Below are 12,053 nucleotides of genomic sequence, written 5' to 3'. Positions count from 1 at the left end.
TGGTATTCTATTAAGAATGATACCGATTGAAACCATCTTTCTCCAGTCACTCTTTCATAGTTTATTAATTTTGATATTGAGAAAGCTGCCCTCTGCTGACACAGAGTTAGAAATACACCGTGACATTTACACATCAAGTTCAGACACTGCATTGGGGTCACATCTGATAAATTATTATAATTGCATTAAAGAAGATATATTTTAATTCTATTACAACTATATTGCCATTTTCACCCTCTCTTAAATCCATACAAACTCACTGCCATCAAGTCCATTCTGACACATAGTGACCTCATTGGTTCCGAGGCGGTAAGTATTTATGGAAGTAGATTTCCCCATCTGCCTTCTACAGAGCAGCTGGTAGGTTTGAACCACCAGCCTTCTGGTTAGTAGTCAAATGCCTTAGGCACTGCACCACTAGAGCTCCTTTAAATCCCTACAGTAATGTAAAGAAGCACTATCAAACTTCTAAAACCTCTATATTTACAAATTTTAAAGTAATATGAATTGTTTTGAGCAGCTCTGGTGGCACAGTGGCTAAAGCACTTGGCTGTTAACCAAAAGGTTGGCGGTTTGAACCCACCAGCCACTCTACAGGAGAAAGATGCTTTGGTAAAGATTTACAACCTTGGAAACCCTATGGGGCAGTTCTACTCTGTCCTATAGCATTGCTATGAGTTGGAATTGACTTGATGGCAGTGGGTTGGTGGGTTAGGAATTGTTTTTACATATCACAAAATAGTTCTCCATTTCCACGTACAAAGGTAATAAATACTGTGGTAATTCATGAGTACATCTGGAACCACAAACTCGAATAAGAAGAAAATTGACAGTCAATATACAAGAAGACTATACTTTATTATTCAAGAATCTATTGCCTTCGTGTTATCTGAGAGGAAGAATATGACCAGTTAATTAACTCATCTATTTCCTTATCACACTAAGCACTTCTGCAGTTCAAATCCCTTCTTGCACTCCAAAGCAATGTCCATTTCTGATGTTAGTAATGGCTCAACCCACCAACAATCACAGAATTAGGCCCAGTTTTGTTTTGTTTTGAGGTCATAAAGCAAGAAATGTGGTGAAGCATTTTCTGGGGCCTGGAGTGGTTTTGTGAAATCACTTGTTTAGGAATACAGATTGCTGGTTCCCAAGTGAGAGGCACCCATGTTGTCATTATCATCTCTCTCTTTTTTTTAACACCTTTATTGATACATAATTCATATACCATAACATTCACTTTCAAGTGTACAATTCAGTGATTTTTAGTATATTCACACAGTTGTGCAACCATAGCCACTAATTCTAAAACATTTTCATCACTCCAGTAAGAATCCCTGTACCCATTGGCAGTTACTACCTATCTTCTCTTTTTCCCAGTTCCTGGAAAACATTAAGCTCTTTTCCATCTCTGTGTATTTGCCTGTTCTGGACATTTCATATAGATGCATACAACATGTGGCCTTTTGTGTCTGGCTTATTTCACTTAGCATAATGTTTTCAAGGTTCCTGGATATTGTAGCAGGTATCAGAATTTCATGCCCTTTTATTAGCTAAATAATATTCCATTGTATGGTTGTAGCACAATTTGTATCCATTCATCACTTGATGGAAATTTGGGTTGTTTCTACTTTTTGGCTATTATCAGTAGTACTGTTTTGAACATTGTGTGCAAGTTTTTGCAAAGACATATGTTTTCAATTCTTTTGAGTACATAAGAGTGGAATTGCTTGCCCATATGGTACCTCTATGTTTAGCTTTTTGACAAACTACCAGACTGTTTTTCAAAGTGGTTACATCATTTTACAATTCCATCAGCACGTAGGAGGGGTCCAATTTTTCTGCATCCTTGACAATGCTTGCTACTGTCCTTTTTGATTATAGCTATTCTAGTAGGTATGAAGTGGTATTATATTATGCACTTATTTGGACTTCTCTAAAACTCTGGCAGCATAGTGCCTAAGGCACTTGACTGCTAACCAGAAGGCTGGCGGTTCAAACCCACCAGCCACTCCTCAGAAGGAAGGTTGGGTAATCTACTTCCATAGTGATACTGCCTCAGCAACCCAAAGAGGGGTCGCTATGAGTCGGGTCCAACTCTTCGGCACATAACAACAACAATGATTATACCCACTCTTCACTTATTGACATGGTTAGGTTCCAAAGACCATAACACCGTGAAATTGGTGTTATGCAAGAGTTGGGGCTCTGCTGTCTTCAGTGCTGGTGCCCCCCTCCCATGTCACCTACTGCCTGAAGGGTGCCCCAGAGTGCCTCAGGATGTATGTGGTGTGGCAGGCCCACCTTCCGCACCATGCCTTCCCCGCCATTGTGGAGCCCATAGGGGTCTGGAGTGGTGTTTGAATGTTGCCTGCTGCCTGCCACCTAGTGCTGCCCACCCTGGGCAGGGGACCTCACTTGTCCTCTGCCCACCACGAGCCCTAGTGGGGAACTCATTTGTCCTCCCCCTGCCACCTCCTGCCCTGGACCTGCAGCCCCAAATGGCTCCCTTGCCTCTTCCTTCCTTCCCGCTTCCCCCTACCAGCCCCCTTGGCACCTTTGGGCCCTTGCCTGGTCTCCCCCTGTATGGCCACAACCTCAGGTTGTCCCACCATTGCCCCGAACCCTCTGTGGCCCTGTGTGGGGCCCGAACCATCAGCAGCACCACCTAAGAATTTTTTTTCAAAGTTGTAAATATGAAATGTCAGGTAACAAGATAGTTGATGAATGAGAAGTAGGTGTAATGATGTTAAACATCTTTTCATGTGCTTATTGGCCATTTTTATATCCTTTCTGGAGAAATATCTATTCAAAACCTTTGAACATTTAAAAAATAATACAATTTATTTTCTACAAAGTTGTAGATCTATAGATTTATTATTAACAAATGGTACATTTATATTAAAACTAAGTTTCAGCTTACATTGGTATGATATATTTGTTACAATTAATGAGCCAATGTTGTTAAATTACTCTTTTTTTTTAAAAGGAAAATAATTCTTTTTTTTAAAATTTAGAAAATATCCCTCTTACAAACAAAAAACAAGTTATATTACATGACCAGGAATTTTAAATTTAATAGAAATGTTATATGCTGATCTTTGCAATGGAAAACAGTATTTTGTAAAATTCCATTTAAAATTAGAAGCATAGTCTGGTAGATAGATAGTCTTTGCCAACATATAAGAAATAAAAGTTATAACAAGGAATGTAGCTTTGGTATAGACAATCCACAGGGGTGAACTACAAGCAAATAACTCATCTTCTGTAACTTTCTGAATGAGAAATTCTTCACACATGGAATTCCCCCTTCTGAAAAAGAAACTTTCTCCCCACTTTTACCTGGCTAAAAGAGCTCTGGGGCATAGCGGTTCAAGCATTCAGCTACTAACCAAAAGGTCAGCTGTTCAAACGCTCCAGCTGCTCCACTGAAAAAAGATGAGGCAGTCTGCCTCTGAAAGATTTCCAGCCTTGGAAACTGTATGTGGCAGTTCTACTCTGTCCTAAAGGATCTTTATGAATTGGAATCAACTCTGTGGCTGTGAGTTCACCTAGTTAACTCTCAGCCATTCTTTCGGTCAGGATCTCTTTCTTTTTAGTTTAAGTCTTTTATTTGTTTAGAACATTTTATTATGTTTTTGGTCAAATTACACAGCAAATTCATTTTCCACTCAGTAATTCATATACAAATTTTTCTGTGGCATTGGTTGCAATCCCCACAGTGTCAGTGCTCTCCCAATTTCCACCCTTGGGTTCACCATTTTCATTCTTCAGGTTTCCCTGCCCCTTCCTCTCTTCTTGTCTTTGTTTTGGGCATATGTTGCCCTTTTGGTCTCATATAGTTGATTGTTCTAAGGAGCACATCACTCATGGGTTATTGTTTATTCTATTTGTTGTTGTTGTTGTTATGTGCCGTCGAGTCGGCCCCGACTCATAGCGACCCCTCCTTGGGTTTCCAAGGCAGTATCACTACAGAAGTAGGATTGCCCAACCTTCCTTCCAAGGAGTGGCTGGTGGGTTTGAACCGCCAGCCTTCTGGTTAGTTGTCAAGTGCTTTAGCCACTGTGCTACCAGAGCTCCTGTTTATTCTATAGGCCAGTCAATTATTTGGTTGAGAGCTGGTCTCTGGGTGTGGTTTTAGTTCCACTTTAGAAGGATAACTTGGGGCAATAGCCTTGGGGGTTCCTCTAGGCTCTGTCAGACAAGTAAGTCTAGTCTTTTTTATGAATTTGAGTTTTGCTCTACAATTTTCTCCTATTCTAACTAGGATCTTCTATTGGGTCCCTAGTCAAAAAGGTTGGTAGTGGCAGCTGGACCCCATCTACTTCTTCTAGTCTCAGGCTAGAGGAGGCTGTGCTTCATGTGGGCCGTTAGTCCTTTGGACTAACTGCTTCCTTGAATCAATACATTCTTCTTAATTAAAGTCTACATTTAATTTTTCTTAGTATTTTTTCTCTTTAAAAAGCTCATCCAGGATACTACATTACATTTAGTTGTCATGTCTCCTTAGGCTTCTATTGGCTGTGACAATTTCTTGGATTTTGTTTTTTATGACCTTGATAGTTTTGAGGAGTCCTGGTCAAGTATTTTGTAGGATGCCCCTCTACTGGAATTTGTCTGATATTTTTCTCATTTTTGATTGGGGATATGGGTTTTGTGTAGGAAGATGAGAGCAATAAAGGACATTTTCATCACATCATATCAAGAGAATGTGCTATCAATATGATCACTGTTCATGTTGACTTGATCATCTGGATAAAGTAATATTTATCAAGTTTCCCTTCTGTAAAGTTATTATTTATTTATTTGTGTCCCAATAAAACCTTATTTCCAAAAACAGGAGGCAAAATTTGTCCCACAGACCATAGTTTGCTGACCTCTACTCTAGATTTTACTTCTTTCCTTTTTTCTTCCTTCTCACTTTTTTTTAATGCATTTTATTGAAATATAATTTATGTACAGTGAAATACACAAAACTAAAGTGACATGGGTCAATGCATCTTTTTTTTTTTTTTTTTTGCAGTGTTCCTTCCCCTTCCCTCCCACTCCTGGCAACCAACAAAGAAAGTTTCCCTTTATATATAAACCTTTCCTTGGCCCTCCACAACAATGAACTAATACTATATTTGTCCTTCTGTGATTGACTTATTTCACTCAGCATAATATCCTCCAAGTCCATCCATGTTAGGTGGTGTTTTGCAGACTCTAAATTATTCTTTAGTGCTGCACAGCATTCCATTGTGTGTCTGTACCATAGTTTGGTCATCCACTCTTCCGTTGATGGGCATGTAGGTTGTTTCCATCTTTTTGCTATTGTAAATAGTGCTGCAATGAACATGAGTGTGCATATGTCCTGGCTCTCACCTCTCTAGGATATATACCTAGTAATGGGATTGCTGGGTTAAATAGTATCTCCAATTCCAGCTTTCTAAGGAATCACCATACTGCTTTCCACAGTGGTTTTATCACTTCACAGTCCCACCAGCAGTGTATGAGAGTCCTAATCTCTCCATATCCCCACAAGCATTTGTTATTTTCTGTCTCGTTGAACCGTGCCATCAGGGCTGGTGTGAGAGTATCTCATTGATGTTTTGATTTGCATCTCTCTGATGGCCAGTGATCATGAGCATTTCTCCATGTGTTTGCTGGCCACCTTAATATCCTCCTTGCTGAAGTGTCTATTCATGTCTTCTGCCCATTTTTCAATTGGATTTTTAATGCCTTCGGCATTGAGGTGTTGAAGTTTTCTATAAAACTTAGAGATAAGTCCCTTGCCAGATAGGTAACTATTGACAAGTATGAATTTGTTGCTGTCATTTTGTTATGTGCTTTTTCATAGTGTTATTTCTTTGTTCCATATAATTTACTCTACTGAGCTTGTTTTGTTTATAAATCTTGTTATCACTTCCTTTGTTGCTATTGTTTTAGTATTTGCTAAATATTTGTGCTGGTCCTCTTTTTGATTTTGATGTGAAGTTTTATCATTTTTCTTTGAGGTTACCCTGTGATTTATAGTTTTCTTCCCAATATCTTGTAGTTATCTTGACTTCCCTATCATCTAGAAGTTCTGTATCTACACAATATTTTCCCTCTTTTTGGTCTTTAGTGGTCCTCATGGCCAATTAATGTCTCTGGTTCCAGGTTTACAATTTTATAGGCTTATTTTCTTTGGCTACTTCCATAGCTGGGTTGGTTTCTGGGTTATGTCATCATGTGTGTTAATGGTCAGTTGTTGTCTGCTGTTGTTGCTTCTCTGTCCAAAGGACTCCCTTTAGCATCTCTTGTAAGGTTGGTTTGTTTTTAACAAATTCCCTTAAATTCTGCTTATCTGGAAATGTCCTAATTTCACCATCATATTTCAGGGACAGTTTTGCTGGGTACATAATTCTTGGTTGGAAATTTTTCTCTTTCAGGGTTTTATATATACCATCCCATTGCCTTCTCGCCTGCATGGTTTCTGCTGAGAAATGCAAAATGCAACACACTGCTGTTGAGTCGGAACTGACTCATAGTGACACCTCCTTGGGTTTCCGTGGTGGTATCACTAAGGAAGTTGATTGCCTAACCTTCCTTCTGAAGAAGGAAACTGTCTTGCTCAGAACCTTCAGGTTACCTCTTTGTAACCTATTTACTCCCTTTAAGATTGTCACGGAAGGACATGATGGCCTGAATATACCTGAATGGAAATGAGGAAGAAAGTTTTTTTTTTTTTTAAATTGTGATGTGGGTGAAAGTTTACAGAGCAAATCCATTTTCCGTACAGCAGTTCACATACTTTGTTTCATGACATTGACTGCAATTTCCCACAATGCAACAGCTCTCTTTCCACTTTCTCCCCATAGTTACCTCTTCCTTGTGTCCTTCCCTCCCATGCACTCCTGTCCCGAGCTGTCTCCCTGTGAATACACAGCCCTTCTAATCTCCCATGACTGATCTCTTCAAGGAGTGTATCTACCTAATGTAAATGTTCAGCTCATATTGCATGTCTTTTGTTTGGCTGGAAGCCATGGGAGTGGGTTCAATTCCAGACCTGAAGGGCAGCTAGGGGCCATAGTCTCAGGGTTTCCACTAGGCTCTATCAGACCAGCAAACCTGATCCCCTTTTTTTTTTTTTAAATGATTTTGAGTTTTGTTCCACATTGTTCTCCCACTCTATCCAAGATCTCCTACTTAGACAGAAATGAGAAAGAACTTTATGCCACATCATAGACATAGTTCTGGAGGCTGATACTTACTATGGACTCAGGAGTTGTTCTAAACCTCTCACAAGTGTTATCTAATTTAATCTTCCTAACAATGCTATTTCCAGAACATGAACTGAGACTGAGAGGTTCAGTGATTTGGTTGTTGTTAACACACTGGAGAATGGCAGAGCTGTAATGAGGGTTTTTCTATACACACAAACAAAATGTACACAAAACCTTATTATTTGAATACTGAAGGGAATGAAAACAATTGTAGGAATTTTTCTTTCCTTTTAAATGAGACCCTTTTGAGTTCAAGGTAAAATCATCTGTTTGAATTAGGTTGGTCTATTGATCTCTGTAACGCATTCCTGCCTTCTGTTTCAGAGCAAGCCAGTATTGGGGCTTAATGGGAATAAGAGGAGACATAAATAATCTCTGGAATATTTGTTACAAATAAGGCAGTTTTCCACTTTTATCAGCCATTGGTATTTTGTGAATATTAATTTTAAATTAAAAAAAAAATTTTATTTAGTAGATTTGAAAACCTTTGCTCTCCAAGTGTGATTATCATTCTTAGGCAAAAACTTTTCCCAAGGTACATTTTTCAACATTTTTAATGAAGTGAGTAGAAATTTCTCTCAAAGTCAATTTTTAGGAATGTTTCAAGTTCATGAAGATAATGCCATCTTTTAAAATTCTAGTATTATAATTAATTATAATTAGAAAAATATCTAGTTTTTTTTTTTAATCATAGGATAACAGTCAAGCAGTCCCTAAACCAAACAAACCAAACTCACTGCCATCAAGTCAAATCCTCCCCATAGCAACCCCTCCTTGGGTTTCTGAGGTAGTGAGTATCTCTAAGGAAGTAGATTACCCAGTCCTCCTTGCAATGAGTGGCTGGTGGGTCTGAACCGCCAGCCTTCTGGTTAGCAGTCAAATGCCTTAGGCACTATGCCACCCTAGAGGGCACAAATGATTAAGTACTTGACTATTACCCAAGAGGTTAGACAGCTCAAACCCACATACAGGGAGGCTCTTTGGGAAACAGGCCTAGCGATCTACTTCTGAAGGGTCACAACCTTGAAAACCCTACAAAGCTTCTGCACACACGGGATCTACATGAATTGGAATTGATGTTGACTAACAACTGTTAACAACAATCTCAGACCTGGAGTCCCTGAGTGGTGCATACAGTTAACGTGCTTGGCTGCTAACTGAAAGACTGAAGGTTTAGTTCATCCAGAGGTGTCTCAGATGAAGCCCTGGTGATTTATTTCCAAAGATCTATTTTCAAAACCCTACAGTTTTCTACTTTGTACCCATGGGGTCCCTGTGAGTTGGCATCAACTCAATGGCAACTAACAGCATCAAAAACAGTCAAGCAGAAAGACCTTTAAAAACATGTTTGCTCTCAAAAGTCTACTTTTTTTTTAAAATTGTGATTTGGGTGAAAGTTTACAGAGTAAATTCACTTTCCGTATAGCAGTTCACATATACTTTGTGTCATGACATTGACTACAATTTACCCCAATGTGATAGCTCCCCTCACGTATCCTCCCCATAGTTACCTCTTTCCTGTGTCCTTCCCTCCATGCAGTCCTGCCCCCCAAGCTGTCTCCCTGTGCTTACACAGCCCTTCCCTTCCCCTATGATTGATCTCTCCAAGGAGTGTATCTACCTAGTGTAAATGTTCACTTCATATGCCTGTCTTTTGTTTGGCTGGAAGCCACTGGAGTGGGTTCAATTCCAGACCTGAAGGGCAGCGAGGGGCCATAGTCTCAGGGGTTCCATCAGGCTCTATCAGACCAGTAAACTTGATCCCCCCTTCTTTCCCCCTCAAATGATTTAAAAGTCAACATTCTTAAGAATATGGCAATAAAGTAGTTAACTCAGTTCTTAAAAAGGACATGGAATAAAGATACTTCAACTTATGTTAGGAATTTGATTTGAGGGCAATGTGCTATTTAAGAATAAACTGGTTCATGAGGACAAAACTTCCAAGGGTTTGTGAGGCAAAAGCAGCAAGATGAAGGATGCTGCTTGTTTCCCTGTCTCTGAAGATTTTCCTCTGTGAGCATCTCTGATTAAACATGGTGATATTAAAAACAAAACAAAACAAAAACTCTATAAAGAGCCAAAGAAAGAGTGACTCAATCCTGCGAAAAGGAAAAAGGCCACTTTGGAATGAGGGATCCAAGCTGCCTGGAAAAAACAGGACTATGTCAGAGAAATCAAACAGAGGAGGGTCAATAGGGAGAAATGGTTAGTTCTGGGAAAATATTTGTTCTATTTTAGACATCTGTTTTAGACACATTTGTAGTTCAGGTCATTTTTATGAGCATCTTCTAGTATCTTCTGTTTAGACAAACCATTCTTGATAATGTTATGTGAATATATTAACACTAATATACTTATTTTTTAACATCTGTATTAAGAAACAATTCTCCTACCATACATTTCACTCATTTAATGTCTACAATTAGCATACTTAGAATATCATAGAGGAGTAGAGTGCTGGATATAATGTGGATCTCTTACAATGTAACTTTTAACCAGTTGCTGTCAAGTTAATTCTGACTCATGGCAACCCCATGCATATCAGCGTAAAACTGTGCTCCATAGGGTCTTGAATGACTGATTTCTTAGATTTCCAGGCCTTTCCTCCAAGGTGCCCCTGAAGGACTTGAACTCCAACCTTTCAATTAACAGCAGAGCTTGTTAACTGCTTCCACTATTTAGGAATCTAACTTTAAAAGGGCAGTGTAGTGATTCTTTGAAATCCTGTTGGTAGGGTTTGAATGTTTTAGAGAAGGAATTTATTAAATGCTACCTGATGCCATCAATGCTGACTCACAGTGACCCCATGTGTTGGAGACTAGAACTGCTCCATAGGTTTCCTTGGCTGTCATCTTTATGGGAGCAGATCACCAGGCCTTTCTTCCATGGAACCACTAGGTGGGTTTCAACCAAATTTTAGGTGAGCAGCCAACTGCAAACTGCTTGTGCTACCCAGGCTCCTAAACAATAACGTAAGGGCCTAAAGAATTATGTTAGCTTTCAAAATGTCTAGTAAACCTCTCCCTAGTAACTTATTTTTTGTAACATCCTTGCTTTAAGGAAGGAAGCTAGTGATGTTAGCCTCTCCAGAAGTTGAAATGGGGACTGTCAAACCTCTCATCTCTTTCTGTGCTGTTGACAGGATTACTTTTGTTATTAATACATGAAGATATGAGGCTGTTTGAAGTTTTGAAGCAAAACTTCAGATGCTTCAAAGTCTAGCCAAGTATATAATGAATATTTTACAGTGTTTCCTTTCATGACTTTCGGTTATATACATGGAAATCATCCTCATGTTTATGGTCTTCACTCTCAGTTGTAATTATTAGGGTTTCAGCTGGTGATAATTATAACCATAATTAATAATGAATCACCTTTTATGATACTTACTCAATCTGTAGCTGTCTTCCAAATTTCTTGGCATAAATGAGTGAGTGCTTCCAGCATTGGGAGCCTTGTTTTTTGCCAATGTCTTCAGTGCAGCTTGGACCTCTTCCTCCAGTACCATCAGTTCTGGATCATATGCTACTTTCTGAAATGGTTGAACGTTGACCAATTTTTTTTGGTACAGTGACACTGTATTCCTTCCATCTTTTTTTTTTCTTTTAAAAAAAATTTATTGTGATTTGGGTGAAAGTTTATGGAGCAAATTCATTTTCCATACAGTAGTTCATGCACATTTTGTTTCATGACATTGACTGTAATTCCCCAAAATGTAACAGCTCTCTTCCAACTTCCTCCCTGTAGTTACCTCTTCCCTGTGTCCTTGTTTTCTGTGCATTCCTGACCCACCCCCCACTCTGAGCTGTCTCCCTGTGCAAATACTGCCCTTCTGTTCTGCCACAACAGATGCTCTAAGGAGTGTTATCTACCTGATGTAAATGCTCACCCTATATGCCTGTCTATTGCTTGGCTAGAAGCCACAGGCTTCCATCTTCTTTTGATGCTTCTTGCACTGTTCAGTATTTTGCCCACTGAATCCTTCAATATTACAATTCGAGGCTTGATTTTTTTCTTTACTTCTTCCAGTTTGAGAAATGCCAATTGTGTTCTTCCTGTTTCATTGTCTAAGTAAAGGACTTAGCACATTTCATTATAACACTTTACTTTGTCTTCTTGAGCCACCCTTTGAAATCTTATGTTCAGCTCTTTTACGCATCACCAACTCTTCTATTCGCTACCTGGCTGAGCAACAGGAAGAGATCCATATTTGTGGCCATTTCAAAGAAAGATGATCCAACAGAATGCAGAAATTAGCAAACAGTATCATTAATATCACATATAGGTAAAATTTTGCTGAAAATAATTAAAAAACAATTATATAGACAGGGAACTGCCAGAAATTCAAGCTGAATTCAGAAGAGGATGTGGAAAGAAAGATATCATTGCTGGTGTCAGATGGATCTTGGCTGAAAGCAGAGAATACCAGAAACATATTTACCTGTGTTTTACTGACTATGCAAAGACATTCGACTATGTGGATCATAACAAATTATGAGTAAAATTGTGAAGAATGGGAATTCCAGAACATTTAATTGTACTCATGCAGAACCTATACATAGACCAAGAGACAGCTGTTCAAACAATGGGGGATACTGCATAGTTTAGAATAAGAAAAGGTGTGTGTCAGGGCTGTATGCTTCCACCATACTTACTCAATCTGTACACTTAGTAAATAATCTGAGAAGCTAGAGTATATGAAGAACAACATGGCAACAGGATTGGAGGAAGACTCATTAACAACCTGTGATATGCAGATGACACAAACTTGCTTGCTGTAAGCAAAGAGGACTTGAAGTACTTACT

The sequence above is a fragment of the Orycteropus afer genome, unplaced genomic scaffold (genome assembly GCF_000298275.1).
Source record: "Orycteropus afer afer isolate SDZICR_OR568_19922 unplaced genomic scaffold, OryAfe1.0 scaffold00429, whole genome shotgun sequence".
Lineage (NCBI taxonomy): Eukaryota > Metazoa > Chordata > Mammalia > Tubulidentata > Orycteropodidae > Orycteropus > Orycteropus afer.
The sequence above is the reverse complement of the archived record's forward strand: the minus strand, read 5'-3'. Positions refer to the sequence as shown.